Genomic DNA, 14,619 nt, shown 5'->3' on the forward strand with positions numbered 1-14,619 from the left:
TATTTTCTATTAGATCAATTATGCTTTTCGTAAGCTGAAACATAGCTGTTTGCGTTGATCTGTTTTTTATATAACAGTGTTGACTCTTCGCAAAGAAGTTGGTTTGATGTAAAAACCCAATTACCCTTGAACACATTGCAAGCTCAAAGATTTTAGAGAAGCTTGATCACAAACAGATTTGCCTGTAATTTTCTACGAGTTTGTGGTCACCACTTTTGAATAATGGTTTGATTAATGCCCGCTTCAACTGTTGAGGATATATGCCTTCTCTGAAAGAATTATTTATAATATAGGACAATACTCTACTTATACTTGTGATCGACCTTTTCACTATACTAACTGGTATTTCATCTTCTCCACAACTGAGCTTATTTTTCAAGGATCTTGCTAACTCTATTATTTCCCTATTAGTAGGTCGTAAGTACATTGATTTGTCGTTTTTCTTTAGTTGAGTAGAATCACATTGTGTGTCTTTTAATTTTTCCAACATTTCCAACACTATATTATTGAAATATTCATTAAATTTATCCGCGACGATCAGTGGCTCTCCCTCTATTTGAGAATCATTTTGCAGTTCTACTTTTGAATTCTTAAGTGATCTATCATATTCCTTTTTTGTTGTTTTATACGACTCGCAATATTCAGAGTTGTGTCTGTTTTTAATTCATCTATTTGCCGATCCGGAGGAATATTTTTCCGTTTTTTATATTTGCCAGTATAAGCGGAAAACATTCACAGAAAACACCATAAAATACTGACAAAAACTGGTGCCATTGTTCACATATATTTGCCCTATCTATATCATAAACTTATTTCCAATCTTATTGTTGTTGAAGTCTAGTTACAAACGTACTCTTAGCATATTCAGTGAAAAATCTACAATAATTTCTATAACGTTTTTCAGCAATCGCATTTGGAATATTAATTTTTTGGGCTTTATGATCAGAGATGAGGAATCCTATTACTTCAGAACTATATATTTCGATGTGAAGATATTATCAAGGCATGACTTCGACCGCGCTGTGATCCGTGTATAATCATTAATAGTTTTGATCAAGTTGAAAGAACTCATTAATGTTAAGAATTCTGTTTTATATTTGTTGTCATCCTTTAATTCTATATGGAAGTCCCTGCTATTATGATTGATTTATCTTCGTTAAAAACTTCAATTAATACTTCATCCATTTTATCAATAAATAACCTAATATTTCCATTAGGTGGACGATATATTGAAAATATTAAGAAAGTTTCTGAATTCAATACACATTCCGCCACAGCACACTCGAATTCACCCTGTACTGATAAATGAGATAGCTTTTTTCTCTCTTTTCCTACAACTGATTGATGCAGATAAACTGCTGCCCCCCCATAACCTGAATGAAATTGACCCTACGTAAGAGTAATTGATAATCGAAATCTTGATTTAAGACATAAAATGAAAAAAAAAGTTTTTTTTGAATTTTTTTTTTCAGTTCTTGTATAACCGGAAGTGCCGGAACTTCGAAAATATTTTAGCTGAATAGAGCATCATGAACAATGTCATATTCCGAATTTTCAGATTTCAAATCGGCCCCGTTCTCCAGAAACGTCTAATAGGCCATCGAACTTGAAACACCCTGTAGATGGTTTACATCAAATTGTTTTCAATTAAAATCTAGTTTCAAAAGCATTCACAGTTTCATCAAGCATACTTCTAATTAATATTTCAAGCAGCCTGTTACATCACTTAGTAAGTGCTGAGGGTTTACAATTGAAGGGAGTTGGACAGAAAGCAACAAAATCCGAAAAATTATCAAATAACATCAAATACTATCAAAAAAGGAATAGAAACAGGACCGTATTTCAAAAAAGTTACATAACACATTAATTCTTCCGTTTGCTACTCCTAACAAAAGTGTGCCATTCAGAGTAAAAATTGAATTCATTAGACTGAATTATGTATTTTTCCATACCAATAACGATATTTCTCTAAAACGTGTAAAAAATAAAGATTTCGAATTCTAAAAAAAAAAACTCAATCATCTGAGTGCTGCCCTGAAAATATCGTTTCGAAGGGATGCATGAAGTAAAAGAACCCACAAAATTTGAACAATATCGGATTCCCAACTTATTGAGATAAAAAATATATGCCAATTTGCATGAATCACCCTGTATCTCCGAAACTAACAGTCTTAGTATATAAAAAAAATTAATTTTCTGAAAGGCCTGAATGACCACCGGTGTGAAAGCAGCAAACCGAGATAGCAAACTTTGACCTTGAAATCCTCGTACGAGACTCAATGATTGGGCGGATTTCGATGCAAAAATACTTATTATTAAATGTGCCAAATTTGCGGTTTCTCGAAAACTATATATAGGATCGAATTCAAATTTGGAGGTGTCCTCCAGGAGCCATAGCGCCTAACAACTGCATATACGGCATTTACGTACACCTCAAGGGGGCCCATGGGGGGCATCAAATGTGTCAAATTTGAGGTTTCTCGAAAACTATACATAGGATCGAATTCAAATTTGGAGGTGTCATCCAGGACCCATAGCGCCTAAGAACTGAATAAACGGCATTTACTTACACCTCAAGGGGGCCCATGGGGGGCATCAAATGTGTCAAATTTGAGGTTTCTCGAAAACTATACATACGATCGAATTCAAATTTGGAGGTGTCATCCAGGATCCATAGCGCCTAAGAACTACATAAACGGCATTCACTTACACCTCAAGGAAGCCCATGGGGGGCATCAAATGAGATAAAAAAATTCGGTTTCTCGAAAACTATACATAGGATCGAATTCAAATTTGGAGGTGTCATCCAGGACCCATAGCGCCTAAGAACTGAATAAACGGCATTTACTTACACCTCAAGGGGGCCCATGGGGGGCATCAAATGTGTCAAATTTGAGGTTTCTCGAAAACTATACATACGATCGAATTCAAATTTGGAGGTGTCATCCAGGATCCATAGCGCCTAAGAACTACATAAACGGCATTCACTTACACCTCAAGGAGGCCCATGGGGGGCATCAAATGAGATAAAAAAATTCGGTTTCTCGAAAACTATACATAGGATCGAATTCAAATTTGGAGGTGTTCTCCAGGAACCATAGCGCCTAAGAACTGAATAAACGGCATTTACTTACACCTCAAGGGGGCCCATGGGGGGCATCAAATGTGTCAAATTTGAGGTTTCTCGAAAACTATATATAGGATCGAATTCAAATTTGGAGGTGTCCTCCAGGAGCCATAGCGCCTAACAACTGCATATACGGCATTTACGTACACCTCAAGGGGGCCCATGGGGGGCATAAAATGTGTCAAATTTGAGGTTTCTCGAAAACTATACATAGGATCGAATTCAAATTTGGAGGTGTTCTCCAGGAACCATAGCGCCTGACAACTGCATATATGGCATTTACTTACACCTCAAGGGGGCCCATGGGGGGCATCAAATGTGTCAAATTTGAGGTTTCTCGAAAACTATACATAGGATCGAATTCAAATTTGGAGGTGTCCTCCAGGACCCATAGCGCCTGACAACTGCATATACGGCATTTACTTACACCTCAAGGGGGCCCATGGGGGGCATCAAATGAGATAAAAAAATTCGGTTTCTCGAAAACTATACATAGGATCGAATTCAAATTTGGAGGTGTCATCCAGGACCCATAGCGCCTAAGAACTGAATAAACGGCATTTACTTACACCTCAAGGGGGCCCATGGGGGGCATCAAATGTGTCAAATTTGAGGTTTCTCGAAAACTATACATACGATCGAATTCAAATTTGGAGGTGTCATCCAGGATCCATAGCGCCTAAGAACTACATAAACGGCATTCACTTACACCTCAAGGAGGCCCATGGGGGGCATCAAATGAGATAAAAAAATTCGGTTTCTCGAAAACTATACATAGGATCGAATTCAAATTTGGAGGTGTTCTCCAGGAACCATAGCGCCTAAGAACTGAATAAACGGCATTTACTTACACCTCAAGGGGGCCCATGGGGGGCATCAAATGTGTCAAATTTGAGGTTTCTCGAAAACTATATATAGGATCGAATTCAAATTTGGAGGTGTCCTCCAGGAGCCATAGCGCCTAACAACTGCATATACGGCATTTACGTACACCTCAAGGGGGCCCATGGGGGGCATCAAATGTGTCAAATTTGAGGTTTCTCGAAAACTATACATAGGATCGAATTCAAATTTGGAGGTGTCCTCCAGGACCCATAGCGCCTGACAACTGCATATACGGCATTTACTTACACCTCAAGGGGGCCCACGGGGGGCATCAAATGAGATAAAAAAATTCGGTTTCTCGAAAACTATACATAGGATCGAATTCAAATTTGGAGGTGTCATCCAGGACCCATAGCGCCTAAGAACTGAATAACCGGCATTTACTTACACCTCAAGGGGGCCCATGGGGGGCATCAAATGTGTCAAATTTGAGGTTTCTCGAAAACTATACATAGGATCGAATTCAAATTTGGAGGTGTCCTCCAGGACCCATAGCGCCTGACAACTGCATATACGGCATTTACTTACACCTCAAGGGGGCCCATGGGGGGCATCAAATGAGATAAAAAAATTCGGTTTCTCGAAAACTATACATAGGATCGAATTCAAATTTGGAGGTGTCATCCAGGACCCATAGCGCCTAAGAACTGAATAAACGGCATTTACTTACACCTCAAGGGGGCCCATGGGGGGCATCAAATGTGTCAAATTTGAGGTTTCTCGAAAACTATACATAGGATCGAATTCAAATTTGGAGGTGTCCTCCAGGAGCCATAGCGCCTAACAACTGCATATACGGCATTTACGTACACCTCAAGGGGGCCCATGGGGGGCATCAAATGTGTCAAATTTGAGGTTTCTCGAAAACTATACATAGGATCGAATTCAAATTTGGAGGTGTCTTCCAGGAGCCATAGCGCCTAACAACTGCATATACGGCATTTACGTACACCTCAAGGGGGCCCATGGGGGGCATCAAATGTGTCAAATTTGAGGTTTCTCGAAAACTATACATAGGATCGAATTCAAATTTGGAGGTGTCCTCCAGGACCCATAGCGCCTGACAACTGCATATACGGCATTTACTTACACCTCAAGGGGGCCCATGGGGGGCATCAAATGAGATAAAAAAATTCGGTTTCTCGAAAACTATACATAGGATCGAATTCAAATTTGGAGGTGTCATCCAGGATCCATAGCGCCTAAGAACTACACAAACGGCATTCACTTACACCCCAAGGGGGCCCATGGGGGGCATCAAATGTGTCAAATTTGAGGTTTCTCGAAAACTATACATAGGATCGAATTCAAATTTGGAGGTGTCATCCAGGATCCATAGCGCCTAAGAACTACATAAACGGCATTCACTTACACCCCAAGGGGGCCTATGGGGGGCATCAAATGTGTCAAATTTGAGGTTTCTCGAAAACTATACATAGGATCGAATTCAAATTTGGAGGTGTTCTCCAGGAACCATAGCGCCTGACAACTGCATATATGGCATTTACTTACACCTCAAGGGGGCCCATGGGGGGCATCAAATGTGTCAAATTTGAGGTTTCTCGAAAACTATACATAGGATCGAATTCAAATTTGGAGGTGTCCTCCAGGACCCATAGCGCCTGACAACTGCATATACGGCATTTACTTACACCTCAAGGGGGCCCATGGGGGGCATCAAATGAGATAAAAAAATTCGGTTTCTCGAAAACTATACATAGGATCGAATTCAAATTTGGAGGTGTCATCCAGGACCCATAGCGCCTAAGAACTGAATAAACGGCATTTACTTACACCTCAAGGGGGCCCATGGGGGGCATCAAATGTGTCAAATTTGAGGTTTCTCGAAAACTATACATACGATCGAATTCAAATTTGAAGGTGTCATCCAGGATCCATAGCGCCTAAGAACTACATAAACGGCATTCACTTACACCTCAAGGGGGCCCATGGGGGGCATCAAATGAGATAAAAAAATTCGGTTTCTCGAAAACTATACATAGGATCGAATTCAAATTTGGAGGTGTCATCCAGGACCCATAGCGCCTAAGAACTGAATAAACGGCATTTACTTACACCTCAAGGGGGCCCATGGGGGGCATCAAATGTGTCAAATTTGAGGTTTCTCGAAAACTATACATACGATCGAATTCAAATTTGGAGGTGTCATCCAGGATCCATAGCGCCTAAGAACTACATAAACGGCATTCACTTACATCTCAAGGAGGCCCATGGGGGGCATCAAATGAGATAAAAAAATTCGGTTTCTCGAAAACTATACATAGGATCGAATTCAAATTTGGAGGTGTTCTCCAGGAACCATAGCGCCTAAGAACTGAATAAACGGCATTTACTTACACCTCAAGGGGGCCCATGGGGGGCATCAAATGTGTCAAATTTGAGGTTTCTCGAAAACTATACATAGGATCGAATTCAAATTTGGAGGTGTTCTCCAGGAACCATAGCGCCTGACAACTGCATATATGGCATTTACTTACACCTCAAGGGGGCCCATGGGGGGCATCAAATGTGTCAAATTTGAGGTTTCTCGAAAACTATACATACGATCGAATTCAAATTTGAAGGTGTCATCCAGGATCCATAGCGCCTAAGAACTACATAAACGGCATTTACTTACACCTCAAGGGGGCCCATGGGGGGCATCAAATGAGATAAAAAAATTCGGTTTCTCGAAAACTATACATAGGATCGAATTCAAATTTGGAGGTGTCATCCAGGACCCATAGCGCCTAAGAACTGAATAAACGGCATTTACTTACACCTCAAGGGGGCCCATGGGGGGCATCAAATGAGATAAAAAAATGAATTTTCTTGATAATGGTCTCATGAAAGACTATACGTATCACAAGAAATTTTCTAATGGAAGGGGCTATATAGTTGCGATACTAGATCATCCTCGTAGAAAATTACCTCTCTCTGATTATTTAACCTTGAATGGTGAAAACTGGCTCAGTGATTCTATCATGGATTTTATTTTGAACATGATGAATAAAAGCGGCGTGTATCAAATAATTGATGCTGGACTACAGGCCCAATTCATCTTCAACGAACCAAGTCATATTTTCCTCAAGAATTTTAAGATTCACAAAAAAAATTTGTTCATACCCTTGATAGTCAATGGAAATCATTGGTGCGCTGTAGAAATCAATATTTCAAAGAGGGAATTCACATATCTGGATCCTTTTGGCGAAGAACTTTCCACAAGTATTTCATATTTGAAAAAGTTCATTACCTATTTAGAGAAAAGCGATCAATTGAATGAACTACAAAATGTTCACTGTTGGAAAATGATAAGTAAAAAACACATTGAGCAAAGGGATGCCTATAATTGTGGTATTTTTATTCTATACTTCTTTAAACAGTTGATCAAAAATAAATCTCTCGATGAATATGCAGACATGAATGAATTACGAAAACAATACCAAAAAGATGTCCTCATATCTTCTATGTCACTGAAAAACACTTGTCTCATCTGTGGTACTACTCGAGATGAATCATACAGACGGTGCAAATATTGTGTGAGAATATTTCACGAAAGATGTATGTTCGAAAACTTGATAAAGAATGATATGTGTGATCTATGCTTCCAATACAAGTGAGGATTCTTATTAACGGAAGAATTATCCTTTTTAAGTATTTAATTGATTATGGCTAATAGATTGGTAAACTATTCTATCTTCTCGATGTCTGAATATGATCAATAGAATTTCGTTTTGTTAACGCACTCTTGGATATGAGCTCGGAATCAACAACCAATCCTGAGTTCATATTGTATTTATACGGCCTGAAACTGCGACAATAATCTTGTCCAGCAAATTAAGTTTTATGGACGACTTGATATTAGTTACTGATCCTGCTACTCACAAAAACATATTTTCTTTCATCACGGTATGATATGAAAATGAAGCGTTCATTCATTACAGCATTTTCAATGCACACTTCTGAGCATAGGCCTCTTCCAAATTCTTCCACCTTGAACGATCTTGCGTCGAGACCATCCAGGTTTTTCCCGCATAAGCCGTTGGGTCATCTGAATGGGGGACGACCAACATTGCGCTTGGTCTCTCGAGGACGCCACCCATGACGGCTACAGTCCATTTTATTTCGTCCCTTTGCAAAATGTCCCACCCAACGCCATTTCAGTCTCACTATACGGTTACATCTGACACCCCCGTTTGAGATTTTAAGTCTTAATTTCTAACTTTGTCTCGTCTAGTGATGCCCAATAGAGCGTAGATTTCATCGTCATATATCTTGCCAGTGACAACTATTCTGCTGAAGTGACATTTCTGCATAACTGAAGAGGAAAAATTAATTCAATTAACCATTACTTTATTATTTGTTAATTTGTTTAACCGCATGTGATATTAGAATTTAATAGATGTTTTATGACAGGCGTTCACTTGGAATCCCATTGGGATGTAGAGGGACGTCTTTGATGTATTTTATTTTTATTACATAACCCACTGATCTACAAATTTTTAAATTTTCATTCGGTGGTATTAGTGTTCAATGCTTTTACCAGGTTTTTTGTTTATTTACCTTATTATTCATATATTTTTTTCAGTTTTCATATTTTCCTTACATTATGTATTTGTATTTACACTGAAAATTTAATAAGGAAATTGATATTATTCATAGTTAGAACACGGATAACTGATAAACTCTGGGTGATATACGTTTTAAACATAATTGTATTCGAAGCAGTTTACTTTAATATTTGTGTGCATAAATTACTAACATAATTGTAACTCCAAATTCTACATCATAATCTATGCTATTGTATAATTTTTAAGAAATTTTTTTAAATTTTGCTACTAAAATTATCCACCAACGACCTTCAATGGGTGTAGATAAATGCCGTATATGGAGTTGTTAGGTGCAATAACTTTTTGATAACACCTCCAAATTCGATCCCATGTATAGAAATAAGGAAAGATGGCAAATTTGACACATTTGATGCCCCCCATGGGCCCCCTTGAGGTGTAAGTAAATGACGTTTATGCAGTTATTAGGCGCTATGGGTCCTGGAGGACACCTCCAAATTTGAATTCGATCCTATGTATAGTTTTCGAGAAACCTCAAATTTGACACATTTGATGCCCCCCATGGGCCCCCTTGAGGTGTAAGTAAATGCCGTTTATGCAGTTCTTAGGCGCTATGGGTCCTGGATGACACCTCCAAATTAGAATTTGATCCTATGTATAGTTTCCGAGAAACCTCAAATTTGACACATTTGATGCCCCCCATGGCCCCCCTTAAGGTGTAAGTAAATGCCGTATATGCAGTTATTAGGCGCTATGGGTCCTGGATGACACCTCCAAATTTGAATTCGATCCTATGTATAGTTTTCGAGAAACCTCAAATTTGACACATTTGATGCCCCCCATGGGCCCCCTTGGGGTGTAAGTGAATGCCGTTTATGTAGTTCTTAGGCGCTATGGATCCTGGATGACACCTCCAAATTTGAATTCGATTCTATGTATAGTTTTCGAGAAACCGAATTTTTTTATCTCATTTGATGCCCCCCAAGGACCCCCTTAAGGTGTAAGTAAATGCCATATATGCAGTTGTCAGGCGCTATGGTTCCTGGAGAACACCTCCAAATTTGAATTCGATCCTATGTATAGTTTTCGAGAAAACTCAAATTTGACACATTTGATGCCCCCCATGGGCCCCCTTGAGGTGTACGTAAATGCCGTATATGCAGTTGTCAGGCGCTATGGGTCCTGGAGGACACCTCCAAATTTGAATTCGATCCTATGTATAGTTTTCGAGAAACCTCAAATTTGACACATTTGATGCCCCCCATGGGCCCCCTTGAAGTGTAAGTAAATGCCATATATGCAGTTGTCAGGCGCTATGGTTCCTGGAGAATACCTCCAAATTTGAATTCGATCCTATGTATAGTTTTCGAGAAACCTCAAATTTGACACATTTGATGCCCCCCATGGGCCCCCTTGAGGTGTAAGTAAATGCCGTTTATTCAGTTCTTAGGCGCTATGGGTCCTGGATGACACCTCCAAATTTGAATTCGATTCTATGTATAGTTTTCGAGAAACCGAATTTTTTTATCTCATTTGATGCCCCCCAAGGACCCCCTTAAGGTGTAAGTAAATGCCATATATGCAGTTGTCAGGCGCTATGGTTCCTGGAGAACACCTCCAAATTTGAATTCGATCCTATGTATAGTTTTCGAGAAAACTCAAATTTGACACATTTGATGCCCCCCATGGGCCCCCTTGAGGTGTACGTAAATGCCGTATATGCAGTTGTTAGGCGCTATGGCTCCTGGAGGACACCTCCAAATTTGAATTCGATCCTATATATAGTTTTCGAGAAACCGCAAATTTGGCACATTTAATAATAAGTATTTTTGCATCGATATCCGCCCAATCATTGAGTCTCGTACGAGGATTTCAAGGTCAAAGTTTGCTATCTCGGTTTGCTGCTTTCACACCGGTTGAATGACCTGCATTCACCATTAGGCTATGGCCAGCCACTCATTTTACACCCTATATTGAGAAGGCAATAGCAGAAAATAGTGACGTTTGTCGCATCCACTTGGACCTCGAAAGGGCAGAGGGAAGTTACCTTATATAACTCAAAATGTCATATTTGAAAATCGAATTGAGATTTTAGGTATATCATAACAACCGGCGTTTTACCGCATCCACGACGGTTGTTAATATAAACCAAAAATTTTAATTCAATTTTCAGATATGACATTTTCAGTTATACATTCATTCGAATTCAGATTTTAGGTATATATAACAACCGGCGTTTCACCGCATCCACGCCGGTTGTAAATATATACCTAAAATCTTAGCTCAATTTTCAGATATGACATTTTGAGTTATATAACCCAAAATCTGAATTTGATTTTCAGATATGACATTTTGAGTTATATAGGAACTCCCCTCCGTCTCCTTAAGTGGCAAGTGAATGCGGCAAACGAAACTTTTTTCTGCTATTGACTGTTATCATATCGCCAAAATATGAATTGGTTCCTATTCACAAATTTTCAGATATGACATTTTGTGTTATACTAGGTGACCCTCTCCGTCTCCTTGAGATGCAAGAAGTTACAATAAAACGTCACTATTTTCTGCTATTAGTTGTTAATATATTCCCAAAATCTTGATTCGATCCTATGAACAGATTTTTAAATATGACATTTTGAGTCATACGAGGTGACCCCTCCGAGCGCTTGTGGTGCAAGTGGATGCTGTAAACGCCAGTATTTTTTGCTATTAGTTGTTAGCATATCCCTAAAACCTTTATTCGATCCTAAGTACAGATTTTCAGATATGACATATACTCTACGCCCTACGGTTCTATTACGATTGCATTTGCATTCGTCATGCGTTATCTTTAATCATTTTGTAAATTTATTTTCTATTATATTTTACGAATATATTCATCTGGTGGAATATTTCGAAAAATACTCGTATCTTAAGCTGATTTAAATATCCTTTGACCTCACAGATTGGTCACCCCCAGTAAGAATAGGACACTATAGAAGCAAATTGAAAATGTCCGATGCAAAAATATTTCTCTTCGCCATTCGATAATCCGTGGAGAATGGATAATTTGAAGTCCTACCATATGCAATTTACAAATGAAATGATACTTATTACAGCGTGAAACATCAACTGGATGGGTCATTAGTAATTGAGAAGTCAGGGCGTAGCAAAGAGCATCATCATCGTTACATCATTTATTTAGAATGCCATTGATGATAGTTCTACCAGCTGACACAATCTGTGCTTCCAGTAATTTCAGTTATCAGATCGAATTCAGATCAGATGTACCTAACATATTTCATACCAAAATTGTATTAGATCAACTATTCATCTATTGGTAAATAATTTTACACAAATGTGAATTATTTTTGTTTTATACGTTGAGTTCTATTTTAATTATATGAAATGTCTGGGAGATTATATTTCAGGTTGGTACCTGAATGACTGAGTCCCCAAAATCAAGGAATAAAATTAAAAAGGTGAAATATATTATTGACTTTCAATTTTATGGGATACGTATTTTTATTTTTTGGAGAAATAAAACTGCTATATTTATTAAACGAAATGAAAAACTTTCTAAATAATTATCGAATACTGGAGTAACTAACTACTAATCCTCCATGCAACTTTTAGTCTGCATTCGTCATAATTATTCAATTTATAATCTGCACTCGCTAAACCAGTATGGTTTTCCCTGTAATACTACGAAGAATATAAAACTGAGAAAATTCTTTCCGAAGAAGAGGTAATCAACATTTTAGATTTGTGGTCAGGGGGATTTTTCCATTGTCAATATTTTGTTGTTTCGAATCGAATTCCAATCTAATTAATTAATATTGACAGTTATTATTATATTTTCTCGTTGTATTCGACTGCTACAATAATCTTCTCTTGGAAATTTCAAGATAGATTATTTTTTAATAGGTATATATAAAGAAATGGTCTACTCCACTATATATATATTCAATTCATGCACTATGCATTCGGCAAGGTAATTGCCGGATTATTATTATTGGATTATTTTTTGTTCCAGATTAGGTTTGACTAAGCCGTAAAGAAATCAGTGTTAGGGGAGACTGGGTACGAATAAAACAGGTGGCGGTTGAAACAAGGTGAATATGTCAAGAACTGTATGTCGTGCAAGAAAAGTTTCAAAAGATGATCGAAGCGGAAGACGAGTCCGAATTTGAATTTCAATAGCCCGCCAATCTTCGCGAACTACAGTTCCTTGTAGTAGGCCCTATTGTTATTTGGTGAGCAAAAGTAAGTATTTGTGTACGCATAGTTTTTCAATTAGTTCATTTCTGTTAACAGTGACAGTAGTGATTGGTGTATTTGTGTTTAGACTAATGCTTTTGAAACATGATTGAGTAAATAGTATTTCTCAGAAATTCTTGTTGTTAATACTGTAAATTATAACATTTGTTTCCAATTCATAAATATGCTTCAACGGTCTCCATTCAAAACAAAATTACATAATTATTTAATCTTCTTGTTGTAGATGCCAGAGGAATGTGCAAGAAAAACTTCGCTGGGACAAGTAGACTCGTCGGTATACATATATAGCAGCGTAAAAGTCATAATTGTGATTCTGAAAAAAAATTTTATTATTCATTATTTTAGAATATTGGTTTAACCACGATTACTCATGAATCAATATAAATGACCAATAAAACTTGATAAATTTTAACTTTTTTTTTATTATTAGCATATGTTTCAATTGACCCCAATCACTGTTTCAACCGCCCTTGAAATGGGGACAATTGAAATAATTTTATTTCAATTTTTAATTTGATTTCACACGAACTCTAGAATACCAAGCTCTCAAATGATAATGTCAATCGGTAGATAGAAACACGACCTTTCATTAAACATATCTAATTCGGTGCTGGGTTTGGTATTGACAATGCTATGGGCAATTGAAGCAAAATTGTTTCAACCGTACTCAGTCTCCCCTACTTTCCGAGTTTCTTATTTTTCGTAACACATTAATAGAATATATTATTGAATATTACGACAATTATAGCTTAGACAATTTTTTACATTTCAACTAGTGTAAATGAGCAAGGCAAATTTATAATACAGGCTCGTCGATAGGGGGGGATGATTTTTCCAGGGCCTGTGATTTTTGGAGGCCTGTAATTTTCAGAATTCCGTAATATAGAAGTATACACAAAAAATTCTGAGTGATTTTGTTCACTTATCTAATGAAACGATGAATATTTATTTTACGTCAGGGCCCACTGCCTATACTCTTTACATTTATCTATTCCTATTATTCGGGTCTAAATGGTCTAATGACGTTTTCAGTTACCTACTCAATCCGATTTTTATTATGTAGTCTCTGGGAACAGAACCAGAAGGCATGCAATAGAAATAGACAATTATGAAAAAATAACAAAACGTATGCATGCGAAATATTTCCTCTTTGTCGGTACTTTGGAAATAAGAATCTGAAATACAAGGCCCTATTCAATAAAAACAGGCCTTCTTGTCAATATATTTTCTATTTTGTTTTGCTGTCATAAAAATTAATTAGCTTTGTTGGAGGATCATAGAAATGAAACGATTGCTTATCTCATATCTTATAAATTGAAATGCAGTTCTTGCATTTGTTACCCATGTTCCTATACAGGGTGTTTCTAAATTGGAGCTACAAAGGAATATGAGAGAGAGAGAGAGAGATTCCTTGGATAATTTACATATCAGTCCTATAAACATGGGCCCGTAAACGCTTTGTTTTCCAGATAGGTACAGGATGTTTCTTGTATGTTTTTTCAGTCTTATTTTTTGTGACGATTATACCATTTTATCGAATCTTTATTAATCTCTGTTTCAGATTGGGTAAATAATTATCAAAACTTATGATTAATTCATTCAAACATTCATCACAGTACTAACTGGATGTCCGTAATAATTTTCTGATCATTAGGTATGTACTAGAGAATATAGAGATAATGAAAATATCAGTAAAGTGAAAATACAAGTAAATAAATGGGAAAATATTTCATTCTATTGATATCACCAATACATTCTGTGAAAACTCATATTAATTAACGG

The 14,619-nt window shown here is 37.4% G+C and overlaps 1 long non-coding RNA gene across 2 annotated transcripts; it reads left to right on the top strand.

Annotated features, from left to right (window-relative positions):
* The first annotated feature begins 11,791 nt into the window (after nucleotides 1-11,791).
* Nucleotides 11,792-13,185, top strand: LOC123678303. Of its 2 annotated transcripts, none has more exons than XR_006747216.1 (3): nucleotides 11,792-11,896; nucleotides 12,593-12,822; nucleotides 13,061-13,185. It is a non-coding gene; the product is annotated as an uncharacterized LOC123678303 (long non-coding RNA). The 2 variants fall into 2 exon arrangements; XR_006747217.1 differs by lacking the exon at nucleotides 11,792-11,896 and adding an exon at nucleotides 11,926-12,038.
* Nucleotides 13,186-14,619: the final 1,434 nt, after the last annotated feature.

This window comes from Harmonia axyridis, chromosome 4 (genome assembly GCF_914767665.1).
Source record: "Harmonia axyridis chromosome 4, icHarAxyr1.1, whole genome shotgun sequence".
Lineage (NCBI taxonomy): Eukaryota > Metazoa > Arthropoda > Insecta > Coleoptera > Coccinellidae > Harmonia > Harmonia axyridis.